This window comes from Periophthalmus magnuspinnatus, chromosome 6 (assembly GCF_009829125.3).
Source record: "Periophthalmus magnuspinnatus isolate fPerMag1 chromosome 6, fPerMag1.2.pri, whole genome shotgun sequence".
NCBI lineage: Eukaryota > Metazoa > Chordata > Actinopteri > Gobiiformes > Gobiidae > Periophthalmus > Periophthalmus magnuspinnatus.
The window spans coordinates 23,950,307-23,969,813 of NC_047131.1; the positions used below are offsets into that span (position 1 = coordinate 23,950,307).

The 19,507-nt window shown below is 46.0% G+C and overlaps 1 protein-coding gene across 1 annotated transcript in view; it reads left to right on the forward strand.

Moving 5' to 3' along the window:
- The first annotated feature begins 1,918 nt into the window (after positions 1–1,918).
- Positions 1,919–19,507, forward strand: part of smpd3 (sphingomyelin phosphodiesterase 3) — a 47,074-nt gene continuing 29,485 nt past the window's right edge. The window contains exon 1 of the mRNA XM_055222423.1: positions 1,919–1,979. The gene's annotated coding sequence lies outside the window, so the exon portion shown is untranslated. The remainder of the gene's footprint in view (positions 1,980–19,507) is intronic.

The following is a 19,507-nucleotide window of genomic DNA, read 5'->3' on the forward strand; positions in this document are numbered from 1 at the left end:
ACACGTTAGTCAAAATACATCTTGATTGGAACGTTGACTTAAACATACATTTGCTAGAGTCTAGGCAGTCTATTTTTACACGGCAAACAACATGTTATAATGGTATTACTAATGCTGTATCAGAAGAAAATCACAGTACCTAACACCTATTGGTCATATCTGTGTCCTGTTTTAGCCCACTGCTCCAAACAGAGACCCAGGTGGAGCCTGTTGAACTCCCACCTGCTCACCATCAAAGTACCTGCACTGTGGCATTTACAGCCTCCCTCCAACAGCCCATCAAAACGTCAGCTCACATTCTGTCCTCTTCTTTACAGCTGCACTTTCACCTGCAAACAGAAACCAAGTCAGATACTCAAATTACACTAGTACTACATAGTAATGAACCTTTTATTTTAAACAATATGTGTGCATTTGCATACTCTTATGGTATATCAGTAATACAAAGAGAGCACTAAGTAAGATTCCCAGCTTACAGAGCTTAATTCAGAGAGCAGCCTGTATTAAGCTGATAAGACTGGAGCTAAAACTGCTTAAACTACTTGAGAACAAATGAATATACAGCATGTCTGATCTCAAGAGTATTGGTTGGCCTATTGGCACTGGTAAGATGAGTGTGTGGGTGATTATTTTCCATAGTGCAGCAGAGGCCAGGTGCACTATACTCAAAGCATTACAAATCTATATCAGCCACAGTGATCAGCAGAGATGACCGTGTAGCCCCTACCACAGCCCTGCTAATACTGTTACACCAGGCTGCAGGTGTTTGAGCCTGCTCAGCCACCTGCCCCCCTGTCATCCACTGTCATACACACTGCATATAAATATATATGGTACTGCTACACTGATATGTCCCATTTTAACCGCTCTTCTTAACACACAGCCAAAAGTGTGCAAAACATGTGACAAGAGTATTATGGGCTGGGTTTATTGGCACCCAAACCATCATGGTGTAGCACAACTAAAGTAGAACTAAGTACTTCTCTGATTGCAGATTTATGGTGCAAATCCAGGCACACTTATTGCATTAATATACTGTATCTGAAATATTATAATGTTTGCTAGGTTTTATTAAATTAACTTTTTAAATAAGAGCGCCTTGACAATTTTTAGACTATGTCTGGTAAAGCAAGATCACCGTAAAATCATCCGTGACTGAGCTTAGGTTAATTAATGGAGTCTAGTGTTCTGTTCCTTTCATGTGGAGCATTTTAATGGTCTGAGTGGGACAATCTGGCTCCCAGTCTACTCTCTACTACACTAAGGTTAAAGTGGCACTGATGTAAAAGATGGGGAATTTGAAAAGGAGGTCTTTCCCATCTTGCAAGGTTTAGGCCTATACTTTTTATAGTGTAATCAGTATACAATGACTCTGATACTATGAAGCTTGTTGTAAAATGTTAGGAAAATAAACCTACTCATCAACAAACAAGCAAAATGCATTATAGCCTAGGTAGGCCTAAATTACTTGTAAAAATGTAAGCTTATATTTTAGGACATATATTTTCAAAATCAAAGAGTAGACTATGGGTCTGCTCTACAGGCTAATTAAGCCAATCATAGATCAGTCATTTACCTTAACAGCTGATTTATTTTAAATAAATGCTATGGCCAACACCAGGCTATAGCACTGCGGCTCCCTCGGCCCCTCTGTAGTGAGATACTGTGCTCCCCCTGACAGCCCATCAGGAGCCCATCGGTGGCCCATAGCCCCATGCTTCTTTCTCTGTACTTCCGGAGGCGGCCGCTACGGAAGTGGGCGTGGCCATGGGCTCCTGGGGCTGACGTCAGCGGCGCTGTTCAGGGCGCTGTGGTGCTGAACACACTACTCTCACGGCCGCTCCTCGCAGATCCGTCAGTCAGTAGCTTTGTGAGCTCTGTGCTGCAAGAGACCGCGGTACCGGGGTTTTTGTATCACGGACAGCGCGCACACACCGACAGCAGCAGCGGGAAGCACATGTGGGACACGTTTACGGCAGGTACGCGCCTTTTCTTCTGTTTGTTTTAGCACCGTGCTTTAAAAACACGGGACCAGCTACTTTGATTTCCCAGGTTGGTTTGAGCTGCTTTTTTTCTTGTGTGGCTTCCTGACTGGAGAGGTTGTCGGGAGCACTGAGCAGGGAACACGGACTAGTGTTGAAGCTGGTAGCAGTGTGGCTGGTGCTCGGCTCATAGCCGCGCCTAACCCATTTGACTCATATTTGCATGATCCCATTTGAACCCATGGTCCGGGTACCCGTTCACAAACGTGGACACACAATGAGCGGTTTGCATAAAACAACAAACGCATTTAAACTGGCCCCAAAGGTACTAAACAAACTACTAGGTCAGAATTGTTAGTTTCTTTTTGGGGGGGTGAATATGCGATATGCAGAGATTGGAGAAGATAGCCTTTTAGTGTAACGTACGACGGCGGGGATCTTCCCCTTTTGGCCCCATTCAGCTGTGATTTTGTGATGACTCAGTTTAAATTGTAACCTATGTCCTACTGCTCTATACACAGAGGTCAGTGTGGTCCAGACAGCTGTGAATAAATATTCCAGGTTTAAGAAACTGCAGAATTCAACTTTCCTTCCAAAGTAACATAGGAGGGGACAAAAACAAAAATGTAAGATATAAAAAACATTGTAATGCCCAATCCTGCCAGGGGCCACTCCTGGATGAATTAGGGATGATATTGACACATATATAATGCATAATTCAATTTGATTAGAGGCGTGTTCTTCTTCAAATGACTTACTTGCTTGCGGGTTGCTCTGGCCCCTCCAGGTCTCACCCTGCTTATAATTGCTTGTGTAAAATGTGTACAGGATGTATCCATACGGATGTCACTAATGGCTGCTGAAAGCTGTATGACTTGATGTGTGAGTTAAAATGCAAATGGTTGTAAAAGCATAACAATCTAAAATGCCATGTCTACTTTCTTTGTTATTTTCTATACTTAGGTAAATGACATTCTGACTTTATTAAACGTGGTGTTTTTAAGTTTGGCATATTTTACACTAATGAAAGTGCAGTGGTTTCAGAGCTGTTGATTCAGATTATCACTATGTCATATTCTCCCATCCAAGGTTATTTTGTTCTTTCTAGTTCACCTAGTTGTGGTTGGGTTCACTCTTCATACTTAAAGCCCACATTTGCATTAAGATCTTCTTCCTTTGAACTTCCAGAGAGCAGATCAGCAGATCAGCAGATAACGCTGTGTATGTGAACCTTCATAGAGAGCACACACACATTCATGTTGGGAGCTGATGTATCATGACATTTCAGCCGCACACAGATATGCCAAAGGTGACATTGCGAACTTCACAAAGCTTTCCGGTCCTCTCTAAAAATAGGTAGCCATGTTCTGCTTTCCTTCCATCTGCAGTGGTTTATGTGTTCTTAATTGTGCACTTATCTCACATTTGCTCATTTAGCCTTGTATTTGTCTATAATTCCACTCCTGTAGTGAACAACTGCTTTGCTTTTACTTCTGTAAGAATAGGTTAATATGACTGCTGTTGGGGCCTCGGCTGCCACCCGACCAGACGGTGTTGCAATATGTTCACATCTTTGACTGTAATCTGGAAGCCGGCCATTCAACAGTGCTTTTAATGACGTCTGCACATTAATCATTCATTAACCTTCTGTTGATGGTTTTAACCAAACTGAAACTGTTAAGGCCTGGCTCTGCTTTTCACTGAGCGAGGAAAATTGTCTGTAATGGTTAAGCACAAATGTCAGTTAAAGTAATGGGAAAGGAAAAAAAAGATATGAATTGTTTAGTTTTTAAAAATCTGTTTTCTTGGTTCTTCATTCCTTATACACTAATTGTAGCCAGAGAAGACAACATTCAATGGCAGGAACTATAGATGCACCGATCCAATACTGTTACTATACCGATGACAATACTTTAGCTTTAAGTATCTGCCAATATCTGATAGCAACCTACCAGTTTAGAAACTGAAAATAGCATTTATTTCCTATAAACACAAACATCCATCCATCCATCCATTTTCTTCCGCTTATCCGGGGCCGGGTCGCGGGGGCAGCAGTCTAAGCAGGGACTCCCAGACTTCCCTCACCCCGGACACGTCCTCCAGCTCCTCCGGTGGGACCCCAAGGCGTTCCCAGGCCAGCCGAGAGACATAGTCCCTCCAGCGTGTCCTGGGTCTTCCCCGGGGCCTCCTCCCGGTGGGACATGCCCAGAACACCTCCCTAGGGAGGCGTCCAGGAGGCATCCTGAGCAGATGCCCGAGCCACCTCAGCTGGTTCCTCTCAACGTGTAGGAGCAGCGGCTCTACTCCGAGCTCCTCCCGTGTGACCGAGCTCCTCACCCTATCCCTAAGGGTGCGCCCGGCCACTCTGCGGAGGAAACCCATTTCGGCCGCTTGTATCCGCGATCTTGTCCTTTCGGTCATTACCCAAAGCTCATGACCATAGGTGAGGGTAGGAACGTAGATTGACCGGTAAATAGAGAGCTTCGCCTTCCGGCTCAGCTCCTTCTTTACCACAACGGACCGATACAGCGACCGCATCACTGCAGACGCTGCACCGATCCGCCTGTCAATCTCACGCTCCATCCTTCCCTCACTCGTGAACAAGACCCCGAGATACTTGAACTCCTCCACTTGGGGCAGAGACTCACCACCCACCCGGAGAGAGCAAACCACCTTTTTCCGGTCGAGAACCATGGCCTCGGATTTGGAGGAGCTGATTCTCATCCCAGCCGCTTCACACTCGGCTGCAAACCGCCCCAGTGCCTGCTGCAGGTCCTGGCTCGAAGAAGCCATCAGGACAACATCATCTGCAAACAGCAGAGATGAAATCCTGTGGTTCCCAAACCAGGCCCCCTCCGGCCCCTGGCTGCGCCTAGAAATTCTGTCCATAAACACAAACATCATGCTGTAAATAATTATCCAAATGTGTTTTATAATTACAGAACAGCTTTGTAAAAATGCAAGCTTAATATTATGAGATGTTTTGGGTAAACATTGGCCAGTTCTTAGACCACCAATTTCTAGACGAGAATGGGATATCAGCTGAACCAATATCTTGTAAGCTGATATGCATTCCACCAAAATTTTCAATATCAGCACCAATATCCGATACCAGTATCGTATTGGTGCATCACTGACAGGAACACATTGTTTCTCTGTAGAGTGGCTGTGGCTCTTTGATTGCTGTGATTGCTTATTACATGAATCACTTGATTAACCATATGTACTTGTCCATGTACATTCTGAAAACATGTGGAAGATCAATTACCTCACACAATCAGCCTGAGCCCACTTCAAGTATTGATTGACGACTTGATTTATAGCTGATCCATTTATGTTTTGCTGCTTGTCTGTGGCCCTCACAGTTCAGTGAGGCTTGGTTTTAGCCTGAGCTGCAGTGTGACATGTGGAGATGGGAGGATGGTTTCTGACACCTGGTAGTCCTTAATCCAGCTTCTTTGTGTGGAGCCAACTGTGTTGGACAGTTATCACTGTTGTCTTTCTCTAAGTAACAGTTGACACAGCTGACTGACTCTGAAGCACTGTGTTTCATAAACCTGAGCCAGACTGTATATGTCAGTACAGCCAGACGCAGTATGTAACAATAACCTTCACTATGGCAACAGATGCAACTTATGTAACTTTAAATTAACCTTTGGTCCTCAAAGAATTTTATTCTTGGGCATAACACTACAGGGAGTTCCTGGTCTGCATCAGTGTCTGTCAAAAGTGGTTGAAGGAAGGCACTGTGGCAAACTGACTACAGGATGATGTACAATGCTTAATGTCCTTAATAGGTAACTTGTTCCATGGAAGATTAATTTGTCAGAGTTGTGAAAGGTCAGAGGTCAGCAGACCATTTTGAATTCCTTTCACATCACCTTAGTGTCTCTAATAAATATGTTGCTGCTACATTCAGTGAGTCGTGCTACGGCTGGTTGCCTGTATGAGCAGTTTTTATAACAGCTGTTGATATGTGGCAGGAGCTCTGTGCCCACAGCAGAGGCTGGAGGATGGGTGTGCTGTGGATCAGATGCTGCTGACCTTGGAGGATCTCAGACATCTTCATCTTGTGCTGTTAGTGTGACAGTTGGAACACCAAAACATTTTGTGTGTTTTGAGGCCTCCTGTTGCTTTACCTTGTGAATACTGTGCATGCCTGTAAACACATTGTTTACAAAAGAATTACTTTTTAATGCAATCTCAATTTTTGAAAGTAGACAGCCAATGTACTATTGAGCTGTGTAACAGACACTAATGCATTCAGACATACAGGAGCTGAATAGAGCTGGTGTTTTTAGCTATATACCAGGCACAAACACATCATCAAATATTTTATGTTTACAGTTTATAATAGTAGAGTCATGCCCTTGTGTCCGTAATGGAATATTGTTAAAGCTTGTTAGCCTATGTTACACATGAATCCCAAGAGATAAGGCACAGCTCCCCATGCTATGTGATTCCATTAAAAATAACAACAAAATAGTAAGCATTTGTTGTTGTTTTTTTTTTATTTTCCACAATTAGTTGAAATGTCAGGTGAGGCACCATTTAGCAACTAACATGACTAACATGTCCAATAGAAAAAAACAAAAAACAAAACATTACATTAAATCCACAGTGCATACATTTGGCCAATAGCATCCGTTCTCGGGGGATCATTTACGTCTATGTTTATAGCAACAAGCCTATAGTTACTAGCCATTGTTTGGCGTTACTATTTACGTAGCTCAACTAGCTCATGATGCCTTTTTCCACTCAAATTCACTTCCTGCAGTGAAATCACAAGCGAGGTTCAAACTATCTCTATGCCATACTGAACCATGCTGTGCCATGTTATTCATACTGGCAGATAGACTCACTTTTTGGAGCTTTGTTGAGATTAATATTTTTTAAAGACAATTAATACTTGCTAGTTAAATTGATTGCAAAACTATAACGACACATTCTTTCTTTTGCCAAGCTCTGAGGCACTGCTTGTTGAAGGCAGGTGGAATTTTCAGCACGATTCCCACTAGAGCTTATGGTGAGCTGAAGAACACAAAATTTCTGCCAAATTTCTAAGTTCCCGCCTCTCTGAAGATGCTTCTCCTCTGGCTGGCAGACCTGTTGGGTGGGCGGCCGATGGACATGGTGTCTGTTGCGTCCGAAGCTCAAAAATCAGCTATGAGTGAAAGCCTGTGGGATTAGCTATTTCAGAGGATTGTCACGGTGATCCTGGGACAGCAGACTTAAGGCCACATCTGGTTGGCTGCACATCTGTCTCCTAAATCAGTCTCTTCTGGCAGTGACTACATGGAGAGTTTCATTTAAAAATAGATTTGGCTATGCTGGAAAAGCTAAATATTTGAGATCAACAAATATGTTTCTTTTTTTTCATGACTGATGTATTTTTGGGCCAATATGTAGTGCAGATTTTGGTCATTTTCCCCATAGTCTGTTGTTTAAATTTCCTCCAAACTTGTGCCTTTTGTGTGCTCTTTAGGCAGAAGATTGACCAAAAATAATATTAAAAAATATCGGCCTCTACTAGAGATTAAATCAATCAATCAACATTTATTTATAGAGCGCTTTACAAAACTCAAGGTGACCAAAGTGCAAAGACCAATAGCCGAGATGCTAAAAAGTGCAAATGTATATTGTGACTTTCTTGGAGCCAGATCACAATTTTTATTATAATAATAATAATGGCTTACACTTGTAATGCGCTTTACAGGCTTGTCAAAGCCTCTCAAAGTGCTACACTATAGTCATTATTCATTCATTTCCACACTTGGTGATGGTAAGCTACTATTGTAGCCACAGCTGCCCTGGGGCAGACTGACCAGACTGACGGAAGCGAGGCTGCCAATCTGCACCATCGGCCCCTCCAACCACACCTCTTTCATACTAGGGTGTGGGTGAAGTGTCTTGCCTAAGGACACAATGACAGAACTTGGTCCGAGCAGGACTCGATCCTCCGACCTTCGGGTTGGGGGACCAACACTCTAACCACTGAGCCACTGTCGCCCCAATACAATTCATGTACAGAAAATACAATCTTTATGCTGTCCTGAGGAGTTAAGTACAGTCCTCTGCTTCTTCAAAATGTTTTAATTGTTAGCTCCACCTGTCTCTCACTCAGAGCATGACAGGGGCTGATCAATAAGACGACTGTGACTTCATTAAATAGAAAATGTGTGAATCACTATATCACCAAAATAGCAGATTGTCCCAGGCATCAGATTACAAATTAAACAATTAAAATTACATCATATTTTTGAATTGTCATATCGCCCAGCCCTATTTAGTTGTTGTTGACGATTGCTCTGCTGCTACATCACATCACTTATTGTATATGGACTCATTGCTGTTAGTTGTGGTGGATACCTTTGTTGTAGAAATACCTAAACATAGCTTTCCTGTCAGCAGTAGTGGACAGCAGAAACAACTGTCTTTATCTTTCCTAAACTGACCCTCTTACTCCCATCAGAGGTAGTGGAATCAGCATCAAATAGGAGAGTCTCCGAGTGTAATAACCTATTAGTAGCAGGGCAAGTATTCTAAAGTCATTTAGTGTAACAATTTCACATAACTAACACATATGACAAACTAGAGTCTCATTTGTGAAGACTTACAATTTTAGAAAATTTTGTGTGAAAATAGGCCACTTTCTATCTTGGTTGTCAGATGTATTCCATCGTCCTATACTTATTTTTACCATGGGCTGCTATGAGGACACACACAAGTATCCATTTAAACATGTGGTCTTTCATGTTCATAGGTTGAGGTTGTATGTGTGGCCCGACCCCCACCCTGTTCTAAAAGTGTAGGCTGTGTTTTACCAGGCTCACTTATTTATGTGTGTGCACAAGTGGACATGGACTATATGATTATTGCATGGTGCTCTTCATGTCTAATTAGCCCTTACCCTGCTGATTACAGAGTACTCCATGTATGAATGTAGCCAGTAGCCTCTTCTGGATATTCGTCCCTCTCATTTGGACCTCAGGCCTTTTGCCTTCAAGTGGATATATGTCCTCCATCCCTCTCTATCTCTCTCCATCTCTCTCCATCTCTCCTCTATCCCTCCTTCGTCTCTGTATCCTGCATGTGCTCTCATCCCCTGCACTTCCATCTGTCCCTCCATCTCGCTGGACAGATTCTCAGCATGGCTGGGAAGCCAAACTCATCTCTATTTGATGGGATGTAGCCAAAAGACAGTGTAAAATGTGTTGTTACAATTGTCTGGAGAAATTAGGGGAGCATATTTGCTTGTCTTTAGTACTTTTTAATGATTTAGTTTGAGCATAGATATTTTGTTTTATGTTCTTCCATCTGTCTTTAGCATTAAAACTGTAAAGTATGCAGGTTTTGTAAAGGTTGCAGTGCACTTTTTTGTCTGTAAAAGGGAAATTTGTCCTTCCATCCTTCAATGCTGCTCAGCAGCATTGCAGAGCCCATGTACCCTTTGGTTTTGAGCTAGGCTCATTTTGCCTATTTCAGTTCTTAGGTTGATGAGAAAACTGGAGTGCTTTGAAAAAACCCACCCTGAAGTACCCAAAAGGAGATGATGTAAATCCACAGAGAGGCCCTAACAGTCAAAACCCAGTACCTCCTTGCTGTGAGGTGAGAGTGCTAGCCACTCAGCCACCAGGTTCAATGCATAGAGTATTTACTCCTGAAGTATGAGATCACAGTTTCTCCATTTGCTGGACTACATTGTATTTTTACCAGTGCAATAGTGCAATGCCTATGTTAGTACAGTTTTGTGCTCACCTTGATCGTCTATTCAAAATTATCCCACCACGTTCCCGTTCCTATATACATTTACTGGTGAATATGGAATCATTTTTTTCATTAGTGCATGATGATCTTTATAGCTCTTCATACAGTGGCATTAACCTCTGTGCGCTCTCACATATGAAGAGATTACATAGATTATCTGACACATCTTTCACAGCAGCACAAACCTGCACTTGCACAAAGACAAAGCAAACAGGGTCTAATCCTCGGCTTGTTGTAAATTGTTGTGTTGCTGATAATCTAAAATGCTATTGCGAAGCTGCTGGAGGAGTATTGTGGGCCACTCTTTGACCTGGTGACCGCAGTTAATGCTCTGTGTGTCCTCCTCAGACTCCAGGGCTTTTAGTGCTCCACCCTCTTTCACATCTGATATACTTATGGCCCTGGATTTATAGTTTGCTTCATTCTACTTTGACCATTCTTGCTGAGACGTGCGAGATATATTGAAAAAATAATAATATCACAAGTGTTGTTTTGGAGATATGTAAAAATATAATATTAAGTATTTCATTTATTACTCAAATGTATTAAATGCTGTCCTCCAAACAATCATATACACTGGCATGTCTTATACATTTAGTTGTAGTGAAATAGTTGAACCTCAATTCATACATTTACAGGCACATATTAGCATAATTGTGATGTGTAATATTTTATCAGAAAATCAATATTGCTCCTATTCCTGTAATAACAATATGTCGACTAAGAATACAAAAAATAATAATAATAAATAAGTAAATAAATAATAAGTTTATAAAAGATTTGACTGCCAAATCCTGATACCAGTGCAGTGTACCTCCAGTTCTATCATTGTTGACATTTCTATGTGCTTGTCTCTAGCTACTCTCGTAAGCGTAATACAGAATGTGTTCTCCTGTAACACTTATCAGTTTCCTTGGTCAGCTCATATCAGAAAAGTGTTTTCTGTGTGTTTTCCTGTGCACTTATCAATATGTTTGAGCCAGCCTGTCTCACAACTGGCCTTTTTAGTTATCAATGTGACTGAAGCAAAGCTCTGTTTAAAGTAATACAAACTCTGCAATTTACAGTAAAAGAGAGACTGAAGATTTGCCAATGGCACTTTATAATACTCTTATATGTGTGTTATATAGATTTTTTTAAACTTTAAGTAAACCTGTGCCCCAGGGCTCAATTTTGGGTCCACTACTTTATACTATATTTATTCATTCAATTGATTGCAATTTAAGAGAAAGCCATGTATGTATATGGAGTTGACTCTGTTTTTTATGCAAATGCTCCCTCTGCAGATGAGGCACTTTTAAAACTACTGCAAGATTTTAATGAAATCCAAAATTTCTTCATAAATCTTAAATTGTCATTGAATGCAAATAAACCTAGGTATGCTGTATGTTGTTGTTGTTTTTTTTTTCTTAACAAAAAAAGATTTACCATGGTTTAAGTAATTCGCATATAATAAACATCCTGGGTTTTGGTTTCACAAAAACATATCTCAGAATTATGTAACACTTTAAAATGCAAATTGCATTTTATTACAGAAACAAATATTGTATCTCAACAACACTGTATGAAATGTATGTATAAGGGGCTACTTCATACACTGCTGGAATATCTCACTTGCTTCTAATCATTGATACTGGAACATTTAATACAAGATCACATGATTGTGTAAGTCTAAGCACCAGAACTGAGATGGGAAAAAGGGCTTTTGACTGTTTTGCTAAATGGAATATATTTCAAGGACAAACAAAATTGGATACTGTGGTGCCACAAATGCAGTTTAATAATGTGGTAACAAACATTTATACTCACAGCTGCACCTGTTTTTAATGTTTTAAACGGACTCACATACTGTTTTGTTTTGTTTAGTTTTTTTGTATGTATTTTTGTTTGTATTTGAACAGGGCACCCACGAAAAAGAGAGTCTAAGTGCAGTCATTGGGCTCTTCCTGTATAAATAAAGATACATAAATAAAATAAATATATGATTCCTGGTTACTAATAGTCAGCCTCATATATCTCCCTACAGCAGATATCAGAGCAGAGCAGACATTTGTGTTGTCACGGCGACGCAGTCAACAGCCGATGTGTAAATAAGGATTGTGCCTGTCGTCAATAGACCGTGCTCTTTTGTTCTGTCCGTCAAAGACATTCAGCAGCACAGATCTGATATATCCCACTGTAAAACTCTGCTTTTTATTCATGTTTAAAACCATTTCACACTCCGGTCCTCTGCTTCACTGTTCCATCAACATTGTGATTTGGCTCCAAGAAAACTGTGATATAAATTTGTGTAAATGTAAAAAAAAAAAGGTTGCAAACATTGTTGTTGTGTGTCTGCCATTGCAGTTGGCAGGTCAGTGAGAACAGGCTGATGTAGAGATTAGGACTCACCGCTGTACCTCTAGCAGAAGGCAGGATTTGGGTTTGGTGAGGTTAATCTGGTATGAAGGATATATTTGGAAAGGATGTGTGCTGCTGTTGTTAACTGATTAAATTACACCAGCATTATCAGTTCATTCAGATCATACTTTCATTTAGTCATTCCACAGAGAATGTTTTTTGTGGTAGATGCTGTTGTTTTGTCTCCCATTTAAGAGTAGACTTGAATGTCCCCAAATAGAAAACATGTTACTTTGACCCATTCTTCAGTACAGCTGGGCTTGGTCAGGACTACCCAGTTGACTGATTACCTGATCAGGCTTGTTGGTGAGCTTTGTATGCCTGTTGGTTGGATTTAATATGAATTTCAGCCAAGGCATTTTTGAGGAATTGCAAAAAAAATGATCTGAATGTTTTTTGTTCTTAATTAGGTGTAGACAAAAAAGTACTGCACTGAAATTCATTTTTATTAAAACTTGAATGTTAAATGTTGTGTTTTGGGATGCGTAAGGCATAAAAAATAAATCTAATGAATAGTGATCATCTGGGTTTGCAATAAATGTTTAAATGTAGGATTCTTCATTGTAAACAACTCCAGGAGTATTAACATTTGAGAGAAGAATAAAATCTGAACTTAAATAGCTATTTCAATTCAATCGAATAGTTGCATGTGTAGGTCAGTCACTATCAGCATCAAGTAGAAATCTGCCTGTTCCTTCAATCTGTTAATTGTGTTTTCTGTCTTGCACATTCTCCATCATAACCACAAGGGAGACTGAGAATAGAACGAGAATCATGAGGAAGTTGAAAATCAGGTTATATTGTAGAGCAGAGCCACAGTCCACCCAGCAGCACGGCCGTCATTGACCTCAGTAATTACCTATGGCCTGGCTTTTATCATGAGTCCACACCACACACTTGCAGCAGAGGGAGCGCTGGTAGGTAATGAAAGGCAGTGTGTCATGATGTCAGTTTCCCTGTCCTCCCGTGCTCTCTCCCCCTCCCCTACCTGTGTGTCTGGAGCTGGGTGGAGTGCCTGACTCCTCCCGTGCACACCTGGGGTGCATCAGCCTAATCACCACCACCTGCTGCTGAGTACAAGAAGGCTTGGCAGTCTACACTCGGTGCCAGACCGTCCGCGTGTAAAACGTGAATGTTTCTTGCTAAGCTTTGTTATATGGTACTTTCCGGCAAATGCTCATTTGGATTTATGCACCCTCCAGATTCCTGCCTCTACTCGCCCAGCTCCTGCCGCCACGTTCCAGTCCCGGTATCGCTTCCAGCTCGTCTTGTCTCCTGCTCGTCTCGTCTCCTGCTCGTCTCGTCTCCTGCTCGTCTCGTCTCCTGCTCGTCTCGTCTCCTGTCCGGTCCTGGTCTCTGGTTTGTCACCCGCTCCCCGCTCTGGTCTTCGTCTGATCCGCCTGTCCTGGTACCGCACCTGCTTCTATCCCCGTCCTGGTCCTGTCCTGCCCGCCTCTACCTGCACCGCACCCGCCTGACCCGTCTCCCGCTCCCCGGTTCCTGTACCTGCTCTTGTGACCTGTTTAAAGACTGCATTTTCACCGCTGTAAATAAACACTGTTAAAACTGCTCTGGTCTGCATCCTTTGGTCCTATCCGCACCGTTACGACAGAACGGTCTGGCCACTATGGACCAAGCAGGCTCAGATCCGGACCAGACGCGCCGCCTCACGCACTCTCACCCCGAGGCGGTGCTGGGTCAGCATGAACAATCCATTCGGACTCTATTGGAGCTAAATCAGACATTGTCCCAGCAGGTGGCACAGCTTAACCACCAGGTGGCCGCGCTCCTCGTCACCCCGCCTGCTGCAGCCGGAGCGCCGCCACGCCTCCCGGAGCCGAGAGGCACGGATCCGGAGCCGTATGCTGGACAACCTCACCTCTGTCGCGGATTCCTGTTCCAGTGCGAGTTCATGTTCCAGCAATGCCCTTCTCGTTTCAGCTCGGGGGCCACCAAGATCCGATATATATGTGGATTACTCCGGGGCAGAGCTCTCCAGTGGGCAGAGGCGCGCCTAATGAAGACGTCTGTGGATAGCCTGGATTTTAATGAATTTGTGTCCACGTTTAAGCTGGTGTTTGACCACCCGCACTACCAGGACAATGCTGCCTCCCGGTTATTGACTCTCAGCCAGGGCTCCAGGACGGTAGCGGATTATTCCATTGAATTCTGGACACATGCGGCGGAGCTGGACTGGACGGACAGCGCGCTGCGGGCTGTGTTTGTGCGGGGCCTGAACGAGACTTTGAAAGATGAATTGGTTTCCCGGGACGAACCCCCCGACCTGCGGACCCTCATCTCCCTCACTCACCGTATAGACAACCGCCTACGGGCTCGTCGCCGAGAGAGACGCCGGTCACCGGTCCCGCCGGAGCCACGCGCTGCCCCGCCCCCGCCGGATGAGCCCATGCAACTCGACAGGACCCTTGTGTCGGCCGAGGAGCGTCAACGGAGGCGTCGTCTGGCCGGGGCTTGCCTCTACTGCGGTGAGCGCGGACATTATGTGGTCACTTGCCCAGTTCGGCCAAAAGGGGGGGCCCACCAGTAGCACTGGGAGTACTGGTGGGCGAGCAACACATCCTGGACTCTTCTAATAGACTGCGGCTCAGCGCCACCCTGTGCGTTCGCACAGAGACCTTATGCGTTTCCGCCCTTATCGACTCCGGGGCTGAGAGGGACTTTATTGATGCCCAAGTCGCGGAGCAGCTCGGGGTCTACCTGGAGCCCCTCGAACGCCCCTTAAATGCCCAGGGGCTCAATGGACGTTTTCTGGGGCACATCACTCACATCACAGAACCTGTCACCGTGATTCTGTCCGGCAACCACCAAGAGAACCGTCAGTTTCATGTCCTGTCCTCCTCCGCTTCTCCTCTGGTCCTTGGTTACCCCTGGCTACGCGCCCACAACCCTGTTTTCGATTGGGCCAGGGGCGGAGTTTCGGGCTGGAGTCCCGATTGCCACGCCAAGTGCCTTCGGTCCGCCCTCCCTCCGGCCGGGAGGTCCGTTCCTGTCGCTGATCCGTCCCCAGACACCCCCAATCTGTCCTCGGTGCCTGCTGAATATCACGACCTGGGGGAGGTTTTTAGCAAGAGCAAGGCCCTCTCTTTACCGCCCCACCGTCCATATGACTGCGCCATTGACCTCCTGCCGGGTGCCCCACTACCATCTAGCAGGCTATATAACCTGTCTAAACCTGAACGCGAGTCAATGGAGGACTATATCCGTGGGTCCCTGGCTGCCGGAATCATCCGCCCGTCCACTTCACCCGTGGGAGCGGGGTTCTTCTTTGTGGCTAAGAAGGACAAATCCCTGCGGCCTTGCATTGATTACCGGGGTCTGAACAATATAACTGTAAAGAATAAATACCCGCTTCCCTTACTGGACTCGGCATTTACGCCCCTCCACGGTGCGACCATCTTCTCAAAGTTGGATTTGCGGAATGCGTACCACCTGGTGCGCATCAGGGAGGGAGACGAATGGAAGACGGCCTTCAAGACACCCCTGGGACATTTCGAATACTTGGTTATGCCCTTCGGTCTCACCAACGCCCCTGCCGTATTCCAAGCCCTCATCAACGATGTGCTCCGTGATTTCCTTAACCGATTCGTCTTTGTTTACTTGGATGACATCTTGATTTTCTCGCGGTCCCCCCAGGAGCATCATCAGCACGTTCGCCAGGTTCTCCAGCGCCTCCTCGAGAATAAACTGTTCGTGAAAGCTGAGAAATGCGAGTTTCACGCAGAGGAGGTCAGCTTTTTGGGCTTCATTGTGGGGCGGGGCCAAGTAAGAGCTGACCCTGAAAAGATCCAGGCTGTCACTGAGTGGCCCGTTCCTACCAGCCGGAGACAGCTCCAGAGATTTATCGGCTTTGCCAATTTTTATAGACGTTTCATCCGGGATTTTAGTAGGGTTATCTCGCCCTTAACTAAACTCACCTCTCCTGCTTTGCCGTTTGCCTGGTCTCCTGAGGCGCAGACAGCCTTCGAGAAGCTTAAGAGACTATTTACCTCCGCTCCCATCCTGCACCAGCCCGACCCTTCACGGCAATTCATCGTGGAGGTCGACGCCTCCGACTCGGGAGTGGGGGCCGTGCTTTCGCAGAGGTTCGACCCCCACAACCGCCTCTGTCCCTGCGCCTTCTTTTCCCGGCGATTGTCCTCGGCCGAGGTCAATTATGACGTGGGGGATCGGGAGCTCCTTGCCGTAAAGCTGGCCTTGGAGGAGTGGCGCCACTGGCTCGAAGGGGCGGAGCAACCATTCATCGTCTGGACCGACCATAAAAACTTGGAGTACATCCAGTCCGCCAGGCGCCTCAATCCCCGTCAAGCTCGTTGGTCCCTCTTCTTCAGCCGCTTCAACTTTCTCCTCACCTACCGCCCCGGATCTCGGAACGTCAAACCCGATGCCCTCTCCCGCCAGTTCGCCCTGGAGGATAGCCCGGTCACCGCAGAAACAATTATTCCCTCCTCGTGTGTGGTGGCCGCGGTCCATTGGGATATCGAGGACACCGTCCGAGAGGCCCAGACCAACGACCCCGACCCAGGTAACGGCCCTCCAGGTAAACTGTTTGTTCCCGATTCTGTCCGGTCTCAGGTGCTCCAGTGGGTCCATGCCTCCCGTTTCGCCTGCCATCCTGGTGCCGGTCGCTCTCTCTCCCTCCTCAGGAGACGCTTCTGGTGGCCCACGATGGACACAGACACCCGGGCTTATGTCGCCGCCTGCCAGGTATGTGCTCGGGCCAAGGCCTCCCACTCACCCCCTTCTGGTCTCTTGCATCCTCTCCCAGTTCCTCGTCGCCCTTGGTCCCACATCGCCTTGGACTTCGTGACGGGCCTTCCCCCTTCCCAGGGGAACACGGTGGTTCTCACCATTGTGGACCGCTTCTCCAAGGCCGCCCATTTCGTTGCCCTGCCTAAGCTCCCCACAGCCAAAGAAACTGCCGACCAGCTGACCAGTCATGTCTTCCGACTCCACGGCATCCCGGTGGACATCGTGTCCGACAGAGGGACCCAATTCACCTCTCAGGTATGGCGGTCTTTCTGCGACGGTTTGGGGGCCACGGTTAGCCTCACGTCCGGGTTCCATCCACAATCTAATGGGCAGACGGAGCGGGCCAACCAAGACCTGGAGTCGGCCCTACGGTGCACAGCCTCCGCCAACCCCGCGACCTGGAGTACTCACCTGCCCTGGATAGAGTATGCTCACAACTCCCTCGTGAGTTCCGCCACTGGTATGTCCCCCTTCGAGGCATCGCTGGGATATCAACCCCCTCTCTTTCCCACGGAGGAGAGGGACCTCGCCGTCCCGTCTGTTCAGCGCCATCTCCAGCGCTGTCGCCGGATCTGGAAGAAGGCCAGGGCGGCCCTTCTTCGGGCTGGAGCTCGCACTAAGGCGACGGCCGATCGCCACCGTGTCCCGGCGCCCGTATACCAACCTGGCCAGATGGTTTGGCTCTCCGCCAAGACGGTCCCGCTGAAGACGGACTCCCGTAAGCTGTCCCCCCGATTCCTGGGACCGTTTAAGATCATGAGGATCATAAATCCATCGGCGGTGCGCCTCCAGTTACCCCCGTCTCTCCGGATTCATCCGACCTTTCACGTCTCCCAGGTTAAACCAGTCCGGACCAGCGACCTGTGCCCTCCGGCCGATCCCCCACCGCCCGCCCGAGTCATTGACGGCCACCCGGCGTTCACCGTCCGCCGCCTGATTGACGTTCGTCGCCGTGGTAGGGGCCTCCAGTACCTCGTCGATTGGGAGGGTTACGGTCCGGAGGAGCGATCCTGGGTGCCCAGGGCACGCATTCTGGACCCCGACATGGTGAGAGACTTCCACCGCGCTCATCCTGACAAGCCTGGGGGTCCACCAGGAGGTGGACCTTAGGGGGGGGGTACTGTCATGATGTCAGTTTCCCTGTCCTCCCGTGCTCTCTCCCCCTCCCCTACCTGTGTGTCTGGAGCTGGGTGGAGTGCCTGACTCCTCCCGTGCACACCTGGGGTGCATCAGCCTAATCACCACCACCTGCTGCTGAGTACAAGAAGGCTTGGCAGTCTACACTCGGTGCCAGACCGTCCGCGTGTAAAACGTGAATGTTTCTTGCTAAGCTTTGTTATATGGTACTTTCCGGCAAATGCTCATTTGGATTTATGCACCCTCCAGATTCCTGCCTCTACTCGCCCAGCTCCTGCCGCCACGTTCCAGTCCCGGTATCGCTTCCAGCTCGTCTTGTCTCCTGCTCGTCTCGTCTCCTGCTCGTCTCGTCTCCTGCTCGTCTCGTCTCCTGCTCGTCTCGTCTCCTGTCCGGTCCTGGTCTCTGGTTTGTCACCCGCTCCCCGCTCTGGTCTTCGTCTGATCCGCCTGTCCTGGTACCGCACCTGCTTCTATCCCCGTCCTGGTCCTGTCCTGCCCGCCTCTACCTGCACCGCACCCGCCTGACCCGTCTCCCGCTCCCCGGTTCCTGTACCTGCTCTTGTGACCTGTTTAAAGACTGCATTTTCACCGCTGTAAATAAACACTGTTAAAACTGCTCTGGTCTGCATCCTTTGGTCCTATCCGCACCGTTACGACACAGTGGAAATAATGCCTTTAAAACAGTGTGTGGTCAAGTTTAATGCAACAACACTCCTTTTTAACTCAGGCAGGAAGTGCGTTATGGGCAATGAAGGAGGTAGAACAGAAGCTTCTCTCATCTCTGTTCACTGCTCTTATCTGTGTCTTTAGTTCTTTGGCTTGTTAGCTGTCTGTAAATTATTCAATATGGTGTATTCAATATGCTTTGAAAATAATAATAATAATAGTTCTTCATTTTTTATTTTTTTATAAAAGGAGATTAGACAGTTTTGTTTTAGTGATGTTTAGTGGTTTAATGGTCTTGTACTTTAATGCATCTCTCATTAGTTTGAAAATAGTATTGTCTGTATTCACTCATGTCCCAATGTTTGATTCTTTGTGATGTAAAATGCACATTTGGACATTGATTAAACACTACAGCTCGGCAAACCTTTTTCATTTTGCAACATAATTCGCAGCTGAACTGTCTTAAATGGGTGTGAAGTATCACGCAATCATGACATGAAACACAAATGAAGGTATATGTACTAAAACAATGCTATTTTACTATATATTCATTTAACACTGTAAACACACACATATGTGTAAATGTATATGTGTATAGAGAGACAGAGTTTTCATTCTCTTTTTATTAGGGATGTACCGTTGGGACACACCGGTCCAGCTTTTTCAGTTCCGATACCAATATTGATACAGTGACTAAGTACTTGCCGAAACCCGACATTAATCGATACCAGTGTAGGAATGAAAAAATGGGGCTTATTTCCTTAAAACACAGTTAACTTATTACA